Raw genomic sequence first — 18,272 nt, forward strand, 5'->3', positions numbered from 1 at the left:
TGCCTTAGTCCTAACCAGGTCTGCTTCATTCATATCTCTAATTTAAGTCTGGACTCTTTTTCAACTTTTTAAACAGTTGCTGTAGGCACTAATACTGACATTCATATCTGCTGAACTCTAGCTCTGAGTTTCAGGTGTCACACAGATTCCCAAAATTCCAGAGACTTACCTTTTGTCATACACAAAGGGATCAGAATCTCAGAATTTGGAGATAGCCATTACAATTCAGGAATAGATGTGACCACTGTAAGAGCTTGCAATCTAGGGACCCTTGCAATAAGTGTTCCCCTGATATACTGTGCTCTAAGATTCAATTCTGAGTTTACACATTGTAGTCAGTCTATATTGGTGAGGTATTATAATGTTTATCTTTTTGTTTCTAGCATACTTCACTCAAAATGCAGTTTGCAGGATCCATTCACTTCATTGCATGTCTCACAGCTTCACTCCTTGTTGCAGTTGCTCAATATTCCCATTGTATGCACACACCACAGTTCACCATTCTGTTCATCAGTGGATGTACACCCAGGCCACCTCCACCCATTGCAAAAGGCCACCTCCACCCATTGCAAGTCATGAATACGGCCTCCGTAAACACCAATGTGCAAATGTCCATTCATGTCTCTGCTCCCAGATCTCCCAAGCATATACCTTATAATGGGGTTGTATGACCACATGGCACACACATGCTTAGCTTTCTGTGGAACTACCACACTGTCCTCCAGATAAGCTACACCATTTTACCTCCCCACCAATAGTAAACAGGCACATCCCTCTCACCACATTCTCTCCAGCACTTTCATCCCTATTTATATTTTTCCTACAATTTTATAGAGATATATTCACATACCATACAATCATCCACAGTGCACAACCAATTGTTCATGGTATCATAATATAGTTGCGCATTTATAACCACAATCAGCACTTAAATATAGTGGTTACTATGAAAAAAATTCTTTAAAGAATAATAAAAATGATAATAAAAAGAAAAATAAAATACCGTACCATACAAGAGTAAGATCAGACAAGAACACCAGTATGAAGAATCCCATATCCCTCCTCTATATCCCTCTCTCATACACATCTAGATTTGGTATATTGCCTTTGTTACATTTAATGGAAGCATATTACAATGTTATTGTTGACCATAGACTCCAGTTTGCTTTGATTATATTTTTCCCCAATACTATCCCTTTTTCAACACTTTGCATGGTTGATATAAATTTGTTCTCCCATATGTAAAAACATTTTTATATTTGTACATTTAGTCACAGTCATTGACCACTCTAATTTTTGCTAAGTTCTACAGTCCCAGTCTTTATCATCTATCTTTACCTCTGGTGCCATACATGCCCCTAGCCCTCCTCTCCCAACTTCACCCACAGACATCTCTGTTCAGTGCATTCACAATACTGTGCTGCCATTATACACCTTTATGCCATCCACCCCAGGATTTATACAATTAATCCTGTTGAACATTCCTTAGACCCTCAGCATCAAATGCCCAATCTCCACCCTCCTTCCATATACTGGTAACCTGTGTAATCAGCTTTTAAATCTCAAGGTTTGCTCATTAATGTTAGTTCATATTAGTGAGACCATACAGTACTTGTGTTTTTGTTTCTGGCTAACTTCACTTAACCTAATGTCCTCAAAGTTCATCCACATTATTATATGTTCTGTGACTTTGTTTTTTCTTACATCTGCATAATATTCCATCATGTGTATATACAGGAGTTTGTTTATCCACTTGCCCATTGATGGACATTTGGGCTGTTTCCATCTCTTGGCAATTGTGAATAATGCCGCTATAAACATCAGTTTACAAATGTCCATTCATGTCTTAGCTTTCAGTTCCTCTGAGTATATACTTAGTAATGGAATAGCTGGGTCATATGGCAAATCTATACTTAGCTTCCTGAGGAACCTCCACACTTCTGTCCAGAGTGGCTGCACCATTCTACATTCTCACCAACAGTGAATAAGTGTGCCTCTTTCTCCACATCCTCTCCAGCATTTGTAATTTTCTGTTTTTTAGATAATGGCCATTCTGGTAGATGTGAGATGTTATCTCATTGTGGTTTTGATTTGCGTTTCCCTAATAACCAGTGAAATTGAGCATTGTTTCATGTTTTTGAGCCATTTGTATTTCCTCTTCAGAAAAGTGTCTGTCCATGTCTTTGGCTCATTTTTAATTGGGTCGTTTGTCTTTCTGTTGTTGAGTTGTAGGATCCCTTTATATATTTGGGATATTAAATCCTTATCTTGGTTTCCAAATATTGTTGTTTCCCAATGCATAGGGTGCCATTTTACTTTTCTGACAATATCCTTTGATGTACAAAAGTGTTTAATTTTGAGGAGATCCCATTTATCTGTTTCTTCTTTGGTTGCTTGTGCTTTGGGTATAAGGTCTAGGAAACCACCTCCTATCACAAGTCCTTTAAGATATTGCCGTACATTTTCTCCTAAGAGTCTTATGATTATAGCACTAATGTTTAGGTCTTTGAATAATTTCAGGTTAATTTTTTTATAATATGTGAGATAGAGGCCCTCTTTCATTCTTTTGGAAATGGATATCCAGTTCTCCAAACACCACTTATTGAAGAGGCTGCTCTGTCCCCATTGCTTTGGTTTGACTACCTTAACAAAGATCAATTGTCTGTGCATGCAAGGGTCTATCTGAGCACTCAATTCAATTCCATTGGTCAGTATATCTATCCATATACCAGTGCCATGCTGTTTTGAGCACTATAGCCTTGTAATATGCTTCAAAGTCAGGTAGTGTAAGAACTCACACTTCATTCCTTTCTCAAGACGTTTTCGGATATTCAGTGCATATTGCCCTTCCAAATTAATTTGGTTATTGGTTTTTCTATTTCTATAAATAAGTTGCTGGGATTTTAATTGGTATTGCATTGAATCTCTAAATCAGTTTAGGTAGACTTGATATCTTAACTGTATTTACTCTTCCAATCCATGAACACAGTATGTTCTTCAATTATTTTAGGTTCTGTTTGATGTCTTTTAGCAGTTTTTTGTAGTTTTCGCTCTATAGGTCTTTTGTGGCCTTGGATATATTTATTCCTAAATGCTTGATTCTTTTGGTTGCTATTGTAAATGGAATTTCTTTCTTGATTTCCTCCTCATTTTGCACATTGCTTGTGTATAGGAACACTACAGATTTTTGTGTGTTGATCTTGTAGCCTGCCACTTTGCTGTATTCATTCATTAGTTCTAGTAGCTTTGCTGTACATTTTCTGGATTTTCTACATATAGAATCATGTCATCTGCACACAGTGAAAGTTTTACTTTTTCCTCTCCAATTTGGATGCATTTTATTTCTTTTTCTTGCCTAATTGCTCTAGCTAGAACTTCCAGTAGAATGTTGAATAACAATGGTGACAGTGGGCACACCTGTCTTGTTCTTGATCTTAGAAGAAAAGCTTTCAGTCTCTCCCCATTGAGTACAATGTTACCTGTGGGTTTTTCATATATTGCCTTTATCATATTGAGAAAATTCCCTTCTATTCCTCTCCTTTGAAGGGTTTTCATCAAGAAAGTGTGTTGAATTTTGTCAAATGCCTTTCTGCATCAATTGAGATGATCAGGTGGTTCTTCTGCTTTGATTTATTGATGTGCTGTATTACATTAATTGATTTTCTTGTGTTGAACCAACCTTGCATACCTGGAATAAACCCCACCTGGTCGTGGTGTATAATTCTTTTAATGTGCTGCTGATTCAATTTGTGAGTATTTTGAGGATTTTTACATCTATATTCATTAAAGAGATTGGTCTATAATTTTCTTTTCTTGTAGTATCTTTGTCTGACTTTGGTATTAGGGTGATGTTGGCTCCATAGAATGAGTTAGGTAGCTTTCCCTCCTCTTAAATTTTTTGAAGAATTTGAGCAGGATTGGTAGTAATTTTTTCCTTGAATGCTTGGTAGAATTCATATGTGAAGCCATCTGGTTCTGGGCTTTTCTTTTTTGGGAGATGTTTGATGACTGACTCAATATCTTCACTTGTGACTCATCTCTTCTATCATTTCTTTCATTTCCATAAGTTCTGTTATTTGTTTTTTTCAAGCTTATGAATTCTTCTTTATTGGCATCCAATTTCTTCTTTGTATCCTTCATATCTTTTGCCATATCTTCCCTCATTTCATTGAACTGGTTTTTGATTTGATTTAGGAGATTTCTTCGAACATCTTTAATTAATTGTCTCAACTTCTGTATCTCAGTTGAACTACTTGTTTGTTCTTTGAACTGGTCCATATTTTCATGTTTCCTAGTATGGCTCATTATCTTAAAGCTGTCTAGGCATCTGATTTTCTTGATTAGTTTATTCTGTAGCTTGTTTACACTCTGTTACCTAGAGTTTTCTCATTGACTGGCATTGTTCTCTTTCCTTTAGTGTTCAGTACATCTTATTCTAGACCTCTAACTTAACTTCTGTTTAGTTGATCACAATTTTTCACCTCTTGTTTTTCTGTTTCTTGCCCTGCCCTACATAATATTTTTGTGAGAGGGTCTCCTCAGATATGGTCAACCTCAGTCAGGTTTTCCCAATCTAGAAAGGCCCAGGTCTCAGGAGGAGTATTATGGAGTTTCCCTGAGAATGACACCCTCCTGTGAGGTCTTTAGACTCTTCGCTTTTCCTATCCTGTCCAGCAGGTGGTGGTTGTCAGCCCTCAGCTCACCAGCAGTGTAAAGAGGTGCTGTGATTTTAGTTCTCCCCCAACTCAGTCCCTGTTGGGCATGCGACTGACTGAAGCTGGTTTCTGTTTTCCAGCCCCTAGGGTCTGAGTTCTTCGAAGGAGGGCCACCACTTGAGCTGGGCCACACCCCTCTTTTCTTAGGGATGTTATGCCTTTTAGGGAATTCTCTCCCCAACTAAGTTCATTGCTTTCTCTATCAGACCTATTTCAGCTCTCCATTGCCTGGGGCCAGAGGCCAGTTGTAAATATCTGAGGCTTTCTGCAAAGAGCTACTTAGAATAGTTATTTATAAAAGAAAAATGTTAAAAAAAGAAATCCCTTTCTAAGGCCTTTTCCCAGCCCCTAAGTTTTGTCATCTTAGTATATAGTATCTAAAGATATGCACTTTAGGCTATTATCTCTTTCACCTGGACAGTTATTCTCCAACAGCTTTCATTCAGCCCTTGCCAGGGGGCTATTGAATTGTAAAAAGATAAAGAGAGAGAAATAAAAGAAAAAGGAAAAAAAGTAGGAAAAACCCAACCTTTTTGGAGCCATGGGATGAGAGCCCAATTGGGTTCTCGCTTCTATGTGCCCACATTCCTGGATCTGAGCCCTTCTCCAGCACCCCAAACACCCCCAATTCCAATAGTTAATTAAATAATTGGTTAATTAATTTGTTAATTAATTCTGCAATTGACGCTGGGTTGAGGTCCCCTTCTTTCTCCCAGTATAAATTGTTTCTTTTACACTTGGGGAGCCAGCTGCAAGACTGTCCGCTGTGTCTTGTGGGGGGAAACCAGCCCCCTTACCAGGGAAACTTACAGGTTTCACTGTGATCTCAGCTGTTTCACCCATTCCAGATTTTTTTAATTCAATTTTATTGAGATATATTCACATACAATACATACCATGCAGTCATACAAAGCATACAATCATTCTCAGTACCATTATATAGTTGTGCATTCATCACCAAAATTTTTTGAACATTTTCATTACCACACACACAAAAATAATAAGAATAAAAATTAAAGTGAAAAAGAACAATTAAGGTAAAAAGGAACACTGGGTGCCTTTTTTTTTTTTGCCCCCATTTTTCTACTTATCCAACCACACACTGGACAAAGGGGAGTATGGTCCATATGGCTTTCCCATTCACATTGTTACCCCTCATAAGCTAGATTTTTATAAAATTGTCTTCAAGATTCAGGGTTCTGGGTTATAGTTTAATAGTTTCAGGTATTTACTGCTAGCTATTCCAATTCATTAAAACCTAAAAAGGGTTGTCTATATTGTGCATAAGAGTGCTCACCAGAATGACCTCTCGGCTCCTTTTGGAATCTCTCTGCCACTGAAGCTTATTTCATTTCATTTCACATCCCCCTTTGGTAAAGAAGTTGCTCCCCTTCCCATGGTGATAGGTCTAGATTCCTCCACAGGAGTATTATTCCATGTTGCCAGGGAGATTTACACCTCTGGGAGTCAGATCCTATGTAGGGGAGAGGGCAGTGTTTTCACCTGCCAATTTGGCTTAGCTAGAGAGAGAGGGCCACATCTGAGCAACAAAGAGGCATTCAGGAGGAGCTCTTAGGCACAATTATAGGCAGGCCTAACCTCTCCTTTGCAGCAACAGTCTTCCCAAGGGCAAGTCCTGTGGTAGAGGGCTCAGCCCATCAAACCATCAGTCACCTATGTCTGTGAGAACATCAGCAACCATCGAGGTGGGGAAGCCCATCACCCCTGCTTTCTTCATCAGCTACTCAGGGGTGCTCTGCATATTTTCTCATGATTTTTTTTTAATTATCTTTTTTTAAAAATTAACTATTAACTATATCAAAAAAATTTAAAAAAAGCATGCAATAAAAAACTCCATAATAAAAGAGTAAGAAAAAGACAACTAACCTAAAATAACTACTTTGCTTCCAACATGCTCCTACTGTACCCCAAGAAAATAACCTAATATAGCAACATTTCTGTGAACTTAATCCTTCCATACCCACCAGAAATTAGCAAACCATAGTCATTCCTGGGCATTCCTAGAATGTTAAATTTACCCACAATAACTTATCTGTTCTTATTGGGTTATGGTTCCACCTACATTAATTGGTCCCTATCACTAGTTCCCCTATATTCTACATTATAAACCATTTATTTTACATTTCAATGTTCATATTAGAGGTAGCATATAATATTTCTATTTTTGTGCCTCACTTATTTTGCTCAGCATTATGTCTTCAAAAGTCATCCATGTTGTCATATGTTTCATGACATCATTCCTTCTTACTGCCATGTGGTATTCCATCATGTGTATATACCACATTTTATATATCCACTCATCCATTGAAGGACATTTGGGTTGTTTCCATCTCTTGGAAATTGTGAATAATGCTGCTATGAGCATTGACATGCAGATATCTGTTCGTGTCACTGCTTTCAGATCTTCCGGGTATATACCAAGAAGTGCAATCACTGGATTGAAGGGTAACTCTATATATAGTTTTCTAAGGAAGTGCCAGACTGACTTCCAGAGTGGCTGAACCATTATACAGTCCCACCAACAATGAACAAGAGTTCCAATTTCTCCACATCCTCTCCAGCATTTGTAGTTTCCTGTTTGTTTAATGGCAGCCATTCTAATTGGTGTGAGATGTTTTCTCGTTGTGGTCTTAATTTGCATCTCTCTAATAGCTAGGGAAGCTATTTTTTCATGTGTTTCTTGGCCATTTGTATTTCCTCTTCAGAGAACTATCTTTTCATATCTTTTGTCCATTTGATAATTAGGCTGTATATACTATTGTCATTGAGTTGTAGGATATCTTTATATATGCAAGATATCAGTCTTTTGTTAGATACATGGTTTCCAAAATTTTTTCCCATTGAGTTGTCTGCCTCTTCACCTTTTTGACAGATTCCTTTAAGGTACACAAGCTTCTAGGCTTGAGGAGCTCCCATTTATCTGTTTTTTCTTCTGTTCCTTGTGCATTGGGTGTAAGTCTAGGAAGTGGCCAACTAATAAAAGGTCTTGCGGATGTTTCCCTACATTAGCTTCTAGGTGTTTTATGGTGCTATCTTTTATATTGAGGTCTTTGATCCATTTTGATTTAATTTTTGTGTAGGGTGTGAGGTAGCGGTCCTCTTTCATTCTTTTGGATATAGATATCCAACTCTACCAGCCCCATTTTTTGAAAAGACTGTTATTTTCCAGTTCAGTGACTTTCAGGGCCTTATCAAAAATCAGTTGGCTATGAATCTGGGGATCTGTCTCCAAATTCTCACTTCAATTCCATTGATCAATACATCTATCTTTGTGCCAGTACCATGCTGTTTTCACTACTGTGGCTTTATAATAAGCTTCAAATTCAGGGAGTTTATGTCCTCCCACTTCATTTTTCTTTTTTCGATTGTTTTTGGCAACTTGAGGCATATTCCCTTTCCAAATAAATTTGATAACTAGCTTTTCTGAGTCTGCAAAGTAGGTTGTTGGAATTTTGATTGGGATTGCATTGAATCTGTAGATGAGTTTGGGTAGAATTGACATCTTAATGACATTTAGCCTTCTTATTCATGATCATGGAATATTTTTCCATCTTTTAAGGTCCCCTTCTATTTCTTTTAGTAGAGTTATATAGTTTTCTTTGCATAGGTCTTTTACATCTTTGGTTAAGGTTATTCCTGGGTACATGATTTTTTAGTTGCTATTGAAAATGGCTTTTTTTTCTTGAGTGTCCCTTCACTTTGTTCATTTCTGGCATATAGAAACATTACTGACCTGTGTGCATTAATCTTTTATCCTGCTACTTTGCTAAATTTGTTTATTCACTCTATTAGCCATATCGTAGATTTCTCAGGGTTTTCCAGATATAAGATCATAACATCTGCAAATAATGACAGTTTTATTTCTTCCTTTCCAATTTGGATGCTTTTTATTTCTTTGTCTTGCCAGATTGCCCTGTCAAGCACTTCTACCACAATGATGAATAACAGTGGTGACAGCAGGCATCCTTGTCTCATTCCTGATCTTAGAAGTAAGGCTTTCAGTCTCTCACCATTGAGTACTATGCTGGCTGTGGGTTTTTCACATATGCTCTTTATCATGCTGAGGAAGTTTCTTTCAATTCCTACCTTTTGAAGTATTTTTATCAAAAAGGGATTTTGGATTTTGTTGAATGCTTTTTCAGCATCTGTTGAGATGATCATTTGATTTTTCTCTTTTGACTTGTTAATGTGTTGTAATACAATGAATGATTTTCTTATGTTGAACCATCCTTGCATGGCTGGAATGAACCACACTTGGTCATGGTGTATGATTTTTTCAATGTGTCTTTGGATTTGATTTTCCATTGTTTTGTTGAGAATTTTTGCATCTATATTCATTAGGGAGATTGACCTGTAGTTTTCCTTTCTTTCTGGCATCTTTGTCTGGTTTTGATATTAGATTGATGTTAGCTTCATAAAATGTGTTAGGTACTGTTCCATTTTTTTTCAATGTTTTGAAATAGTTTAAGTAAGAATGGAAGAATAGGCATTCCTACCAATTCAGGTTGGTGTATGATGAGTGGACGGCCATGTTTGTCCCCCTGCAGTTATTCCAGATTATTTACTAGTTTTTTCTGGTTTTTTTTTAGTTGTTCCAGGGGGACTACTTAGCTTCCACTCCTCTCTATGCTGCCATCTTAGATCCCCCCCTTAATGGTGTTTTAGAAGTGATACTACACCTCAGAAAAGAAGTAATGCATCTTTAAAGGCTTAACTACATCTTCTTTAGTTTTATCAAATTCTCTATAAATCTTTCATGACAGATTATTTAACAAAGTGTCATTGAAACTGTATAGATGATTGATGTGTCCCCATAAGATCAACATGAAATGTTTGTAAATGTCAGCAAAATGTGACCATCTAAAAGCATGTAGGGTTGGAGGTTCTGTGACAGTGAAAAACAAACTGAAAAATGTTTGTCTTATTCTTTGCTTTCTGGGATGCAATTACAAATTCATAGAAGTATTATATTTGATTTTCTTTAGCATTCATGTCATTAGAGCTCTTATGTGTTTTGACATTTACCTTTGGAAGCTTCAGTATCATTCTCATTGGGTAAGTTTTCCCCATCATATATGGGAAAAATAATATAGGCTCAAAACTTCTTAGAAAAAAAGAGAATTATTTTGGAAATATCAGCAGAACCTTGATCAAAAGCTATGTGCAAATTATAGGAGGTTATCAACATAGAAATGTCATTAAGGAGTTCCTGTCTACACATGTAGACAAAAAACATTGTTGATTTTTCATTTAAGACATTAAAACAAGTATAGTAAAATGGAAAATAAAAGAGAAGAAAACAACAGAGTAAAATATAAATATCTTACAAGATGGATATCTCAGTGGGTCACACTGAACTGAATAGTTTCTTTATATTTCTCTTCAATGTGTTTTTGTATTAAATAAATATCATCATTAGAATAGAGCATATTCCTTGTTTGGGAGTGAAGTTTTGGTTGTCGTATTTTGCATTACATTGGCACTAAAGAAGGATGAATAGAAGGAAATAAATGCATTTGATGAATGGGAAATATTTAGTAGAGAATACCTAACTGAAATTTGAAAATCAGTAGGCATCACTGAGGTTTTCCCTTTGAAACGAGAAAAAAAAATTGTGTATGTGGTTTATACATCTATTGTGCACTTAATACATTCATCACTCTTTTTTAAAAATACAATTTTATTCAGATATATTCACACACCATATATTCCATCCAAGGTATAAAATCAATGGCTCAAACCATGAATTCTGCCTCCATAAACACCAGTGTGCAAATGTCCATTCATGTCTCTGCTCTCAGATCTCCCAAGTGCATACCTCATAATGAGGTTGCAGGACCTTATGGCCCCCACATACTGAGCTTCTTTTGGAACCACTACACTGACCTCCAGAAAGACTGCACCATTTTGCCTCCTCATCAACAGCAAATAGGTACATCCCTCTCTCCATGTTTTCTCCAGCACTTTTTTATCTTTAAATTTTTTATTGTGATATATATACAACATAAAATTTCCCATTTTAACCACTTTCAAGTATACAAGTTGGAGAAATGTCTATTCAAGTCCTTTCCCCATTTTTAAATTGGGTTGTTTGTCTTTCTGTTGTTGAACTTTAGAAGTTCTTTATGTGTTCTGGATATTAATTCCTTATCAGATATATGGTTTCCAAATATTTTCTCCCATTCTATAGGTTGACTTTTTACTTTCTTGATAATGTCCTTTGATGCACAAAAGTTTTTAATTTTGATGAAGTTCAGTTTATTTTTCTTTTGTTGCTGTACTTTTGATGTAAAGTCTAAGAATCCACTGGATAATACGAGTCCTGAAGGTATTACCCTATGTTTTCTTCTGATTTTTATAGTTTTAGTTCTTATATTTTAGTCTTTGATCCATTTTGAGTTAATTTTGTATATGGAGTGAGGTAGGGGCCCACGTTCACTCTTTTGCATGGGGATATCCAGTTTGCCCAGCACCATTTGTTGAAGAGATGTCTTTCCCCATTGAGTGACCTTGGCACCCTCATCAAAAATCATTTGGCCACAATGTCACCAAAAGAGAGACAACTGGATATTATGCACTTTTTGGTAAGAGAACACAAAGCCATCTTGCCAAAGGGATTTAGCATGAGCCTGATTAAACCTTTCAATTCAGCTGCCAATTTTCAGGAAATATAGAGGACAAAAAAGAAATCAATTGCCCATAGATGTGAGGGTTTATTTCTGAAGTTTCATAAATTCTATATCCAATAAACTGTCCTTGTGCCAGTACCACTCTATTTTGACTACCATTGGTTTGTAATAAGCTTTAAAATCAGGAAGTGAGGGCCCTCCAACTTTGTTCTTTTTTTCAATGTGGTTTTGGTGATTCGGGGCCCCTTGCCCTTCCATATAATTTTTTTTTTTTACATTAAGCTTTTTTATTAATTTTGAAATAAATTCAAAGTTATAGGAACAGTTGCAAAAACAATACTAACCCCATACACAGAATTCCATCATACCCTGACCCCCCTCCCCCAATAGCCCAATCCACCAACTTCAATATCCTGTCACATCACTATTTCTTTCCCTCCCTCCCTCCCTATCTATCATATATCATCTATTGCTCTGTCTTCTGAACATGTGAGAGCTAGCTGCACACATCCTTGAACAAACACTATAATTCACATATACACTTCCCATGAATAAGAACATACTTTTATGCAATCCCATTAAGCGCAGTTAAGAAGTACAAGAGATTCAACAATGATACAAAGCTTACATTCTATATTTCCTTTTTCTTATGTCTCAACTGTGTCCCTTTGAGCCTCCTGTCCTCCATCCTCCAATCCCATCCAGGTTCATCCTTGGCATTCAATTGTCATCTATTTAGACTGTCTTTTTTTTTTTCAATTGTGGAAACATATATACAGCCTAAATCTTCCCATTCCACCCCCTCCCTAGCCTTCCATTAGTGGGATTAATCACATTTAGAATGTTGTAATGCTCTTTCCCACCATCCATTACTAGAAATTTCCCTTCATCTCAAACAGCAACCCTACACTCATTTCTTAACTCCCCATTGCCCCTTCCCCCATTTCTCTTAACCCATACTCTACTTTTCATCTCTATGGTTATATTCTCTGATAATTTCTTTGTGTTTACTGTGGGGCTTAAAATTAACCTCTTAAATCCATAACAATCTTGTTTTTCTTTGATACCAACTTAACTTCAATAGGACACATAAACTATGTTCCTATACTCCTCTATTCCCCCACCTTTGTATAGTTGTCTAAAATTACATATTTTATGTTGAGTTCAAAACCACTGATTTGTCATTAGAGTTTGTGTATTTTATATCATGTAGGAAGTAAATAGTGGAGTTACAATTAAAAAATTATTGACTTCTATTTGTATTCCATTGCGGTTGGAGAATGTGCTTTGAGTAGATTCAATTTTTTTTTTTTTTTTAATTTCTTGAGGCTTGTTTTATGTCCCAGCTTATGGTCCCTTCTGGAGAAAGATCCGTGATCACTAGAGAAAAATGTGTGTCCTGGTGATTTGGGATGTAAGGTTCTACATATGTCTGTTAAAATTCTCTATATCTCTTTCTCCTTTCTTTGTTTCTCTGTTGATAGGCCTCCCTTTAGTATCTGAAGTAGGGCAAGTCTTTTATTGGCAAACTGTCTCAGAATTTGTTTGTCTGTGAAAAATTTAAGCTCTCCCTCAAATTTAAAGGAGAGTTTTTTCTGGATAAAGTATTCTTGGCTGGAAATTTTTCTCTCTCAGAGTATTAAATATGTCATGCCACTGCCTTCTTGCCTCCATGGTGACCACTGAGTAGTCACAACTTAGTCTTATGTTGTTTCCTTTGTATGTGGTGAATTGCTTTTCCCTTGCTGCTTTCAAAATTTGCTCCTTCTCTTCAGTATTTGAGAGTCTGATCAGAATATGTCTTGGAGTGGGTTTATTTGGATTTATTCTATTTGGAGTTTGCTGGGCATTTATGCTTTATTTATATTGTGTAGAAGGTTGGGGAAGTCTTCCCCAACAATTTCTTTGAATACTCTTTCTAGACCTTTACCCTTCTCTTCCGCTTCTGGGACACCAATGAGTCTTAAGTTTGGACATTTTATTTTATCTATTGTATCCCTGAGATCCATTTCGATTTTTTCAATTTTTTTCTCCATTCTTTCTTTTGTTCTTTCATTTTCTGTTCTGTGGACTTCTAGGACACTGAGACATTTCAACTTCCTCTAATTTTGTATTGTGAATATCCAGAGTCTTTTTAATTTGGCCAGCAGTTTCTTTTATTCCCATAAGATCTTCTATTTTTTTATTTACTCTTGCAATGTCTTCTTTATGCTCTTCTAGGGTCTTCTTTATGTCACTTATATCCTGTTCCATGGTCTTCTTGATGTCCTTTAAATCCTTTGCATGTTTTCATTCCTTGATTGTAGTTCTTTGATTAATTGTGCCAGGTACTGTGTCTCTTCTGATATTTTTGTTTGTTTGGAGTTGGATTCTCCATATCATCTGGTTTTATCACATGCATTAAGATTTTCTGTTGTTTTTGGCCTCTTGGCATTTGTTTTGCTTGATAGGGTTCTTTCAAGTTGTAAAAAAAAGATACCAATCTAATTTTTCAGAAACACAGTTTGGTGGTGTACACTTTAACTAACCAGCAGATGGCATCTGTGAGTCACCTATACCCTTCAAGTCAGTTCTCAACCTTGTTCCCGTGGTGTGTGGGGAAATGATTCTTATGGGGTTCAGTTGGAGAACTCAGTTTGGGTGTGTTGCTGGAGCCGTTCGCCCTGAATGTGGGGCATGTGTCCGGGTGGCCAGGGAGGAAGGGCAGCTTTAATATTCAAATCCCCCAGGTTCCCAGAGATTCAAGGCTGCCACAAGAGTCTAAGCCTTCATTTCATTTCAGCCCCAGACCCTCTCTCTCTCTGTCCCACAAACCACTGGACTTGGCGTAGTGTCTCTGGCTTCTCTGAGTGGGTCTCCCCTCCCAGCCACTATCCTCCAGGACCTCTGCCACAGGAATGCCGTGCTACGTCACCAGTGCACGCCATCCCTCAAGGGAAGCCCCAGGCCGCTGGGCCGTGCAGGGGCGCTCTCAGCATGATGCAAAGATGGCCGAACGGGGCATCTCAACCCCCCCCCCCGACACACAATTCCTCCTTCCCAGCTCCAGGACTTTTTTATTACATCTAGTAGGTTTATTGTAGCTGTATTTATTGACTAGTTCTAGTAGCTTTGCTGGAGATTTTCTGGAATTTCTACAAATAGAATCATGTCACCTACATAGAAAATTTTACTTCTTCTCTTCCAATTTGGATGTCTTTTATTTTTTTTTTCTTGCCTAATTGATCTAGCTAGAACTTCCAGTGCAATGTTGAATAACAGTGGTGACACAGGGCATCCCTGTCTTGCCCCTGATCTTAGAGGGAAAGCTTTCAGTCCTTCCCCATTGAGTATGATGTTAGCTGTGGGTTTTTCATATATTGCCTTTATCATATTGAGGAATTTCTGCTCTATTCCTATCCTTTGAAGTGTTTTCACCAAGAAAGGATGTTGAATTTTGTCAAATACCTTTTCTGCATAGATCACAATGATCGTATGTTTCTTCTGCTTTGATTTATTAATGTAGTGTATTACATTAATTATTTTCTTGTGTTGAACCAGCCTTGCATACCTGTAATAAGTCCCACATGTTTGTGGTGTGTAATTCTTTTAATGTGCTGCTGGATTCAATTTGTGAGTATTTTGTTGCAGATTTTTGCATCTATATTCTTTAAAGAGCTTGGCCTATAACTTTCTTTTTATTGGGGAGTTCAATCCATTAACATTTTAGTGTTATTACAGTAAGGGCAGTACTTTCTTCTACCATTTTGTCTTTCGGATTTTATATGTCATATCTTATTTTTTCCTTTCTCTCTTTTTGCCCTTCCTGATAATCTTCATTTCTACACTCTTCTCCAAACCTCTCTCTCCTGTCTTTTCCTATCAGCCTGTAGCACTCCCTTTAGTATTTCTTGTAGCACTGGTCTCTTATTCACAAACTCTCCAAGTGTCTGTTTGTCTGGAAATATTTTAATCTCTCCCTCATTTTTGAAGGACAGTTTTGCTGGATAAAGTTTTCTTGGTTGGCAGGTCTTCTCTTTCATTATCTTAAATATATCATACCATTGTCTTCTCGCCTCCATGGTTTCTGTTGAGAAATCTGCAGGATTATCAAGCTTCCCTTGCATGTCATGGATTGCTTTTCTCTTGCAGCTTTAAGAATTCTCTCTTTGTCTTTGACATTGGATAATCTGATCAGTAAGTGTTTTGTAGTAGGTCTATTTGGATCTATTCTGTTTGTGGTACGCTGTACTTCTTGAACCTGTAATTTTCCGTCATTCATAAGAGGTCAGAAATTTTCAGGGAATAGTTATTCTATTATTCTTTCTGCCCCCTTTCCCCTGTCTTCTCCTTCTGGGATACCCATAACCTTTATATTTGTGTGTTTCATGTTGTCACTCAGCCCAAGTTTTGGCTCATATTTTTCCATTCTTTTCACCTTCTGTTCTTTTGTGTGTATGAATTCTAATGTCTCATCTTCCAAGTCATTGATCCTTTTCTCTGCCTATTCAAATCTACTATTGTGTCCCTCCATTGTGTTTTTCATCTCCTCCATTGTGGCCTTCATTCCCATAAGTTCTGCCATATGTTTTTCCAAGTTTACAAATTCTTCTTTATGGTCTTCATGTTTTTATATCCTTCATCTCTTTTGTCATATCTTCCCTCAGCTCATTGAATTGATTTAGCATTAGTTGCCTCAACTCCTGTATCTTGGTTGAACTATTAGTTTGTTCCTTTGGCTGGTCCATATTTATTTTCATGTTTCCTAGTATGGCTTCTTATCTTAAGTTGTCTAGGCATCTGACTTTCTTGATTAGTTTATTGTGGAGGTCATTTTCACTCTTTTACCTAGGGGTTACTTATTGCTTGGCTTTGTTCTTTAAACTTTGTTTTTCAGTTCAACTTTTTCTAGACCTCTAAGTTAGGTTGATACAGTTTATCAGAATTTTTCACCTCTTGTTTTTCTGCTTCTTGCCCTGCCTCTCTGAAGCATTTTTGTGAGAGTGTCTCCTCAGATATGGTAGACTCCACTCAGGTTTTCCCAGTCTAGAGAGGTCCAGGTCTCATGAAGGGGATATGGATTTCCCCTGAGAATGAGACTGTCCTGTGAGGCCTCTAGACTCAGTGCTTTTCCTATCCTGTCCAGCAGTTGGCACTTGCCATCCTTCAGTTCCCCCACCAGTGTAAGGACATGAGGTGCCTTTAATTCTCTGTAGACTCTGAGCCTGTCTGGGACATGGTTGATTGAAGCTGGAATCTTAATTCCAGCTCATGGGTTCTGAGTTCTCAGAAGGAGGGCTGCCAAATGAGCTGGACCTCCCTCCACTTTCCCAATCCTAGGAACTCCAGCTGTCTCCCAGGGGCATTATTCCCTTCTCCCTTCTCCTCTTTTTTAGATCAACTCTAGCTTTATTCCTTGATCAGCCTGAGTTGCCAATTAAAGACTAGGGTGGTGACTATCTTCAGAAGTGAATCTGAAATTCAAAGCAATTCTGTGTACTCTGTCTCCCCCTCCCAAGACTAGCCTAGACCTTCAACTTGGACTTTCTGACATTAAATAACCACATGTTACTTTTAAATTAAAAAGAGAAAATAAAAAAAGAAAAAAGAAAAAAGAAGTACCTTTTTGAAGCCTTTCCCCAGCCTGGAAGTTTTGTCAGTGTCAGAATATTGAAAATGCACTTTGGGCTATTATCTGGATAATTACTTTCCAATAGCTTTAATTCCACCCTTGCCAGGGGCTATTGAAGTGTAAAAAGATGAGTCAGTGAGAAAGGAGAAGGGACAAAATGTAGGAAAAATCATTTTGGAGAATGGTTGCCCACTTTTATTCCCCACCCCCCATTTCCAGAGCCCAGCCCTTCTCTAGTACCCCCAGCTCCAAAAATTAGTCAATTACTTTGTTAATTAATTCTGAATTTGAGAGGCTGGGTTGAGCTCCCATCTTGCTCCCAGCAGATTGTTGTTTTTGTTTTCCTTTCAGGGAGCCAGCTGCAAGACAGTCCATGGTTTCTGCATGGGGATGGGTGCCAGACCCCTGGTTGGGGGAATTTACAAATTTTGTTGTGATCTCAGCTTTTCCACTGGTTACAAACTTGTGTATGATGTGTGACTGGTCACTGGAGACCTTGAAAACACTGGTTCATACAGCTCCTGGATAATTACCAGCTGCCCTAGAGGTCAGACTAAATTCCACACCTCAACAGTCTGCCATCTTGCCCTGCCCTGATCATTGAACTTTGAGAAATATTTTAGCTATCTTTTAGCCTATTCCATATGCTTTATTGTATAACTCTCTCTCTTTCCATCTCTCTCTCTCTCTCTCTCTCTCTCTCTCTCTATATATATATATATATATATATATATATATATATATATATATATTTCCCCAGATTGAGTTCCTGCCTGCCCCTTGATGAACTTAGTACATGACATAATTAATATATTTATGTATGGAGTACTTGAATAAAAGGAAAAAGTATAAATGCCTTAGAGAGGTACAGATGAATTTCTGGAAAAGCAGGTTGCGGGGTTATAGAAGGATGAATGACTTTTTTTTTTGAAAAATTGTAAGGTTATACACACAAATATATGTGTTACATACAAACACATAAATAAATTCAAACATACATAGGTGCTTTTTTTATTCAGTTTTACTGAGATATATTCACATACCATGCAGTCATACAGAGTTTACAATCAGTTGTTCACAGTACCATCATATACTTGTGCATGCATCACCACAATCAATTTTTGAACATTTTCATTACTCCAAAAAAAAAGAATATAAATAAAAGTGAAAAAGAATACCCTGAATCCCATCCCCCCCTTCCCTCCCTATTATTCTTTTAACTTTTGTCCCCCTTTTCCTACTCATCTGTCCATCCACTGGATAAAGGGACTGGGAGCTACAAGGTTTTCACATCAC

This window comes from Choloepus didactylus, chromosome X (assembly GCF_015220235.1).
Source record: "Choloepus didactylus isolate mChoDid1 chromosome X, mChoDid1.pri, whole genome shotgun sequence".
In the NCBI taxonomy this organism is placed as follows: domain Eukaryota; kingdom Metazoa; phylum Chordata; class Mammalia; order Pilosa; family Megalonychidae; genus Choloepus; species Choloepus didactylus.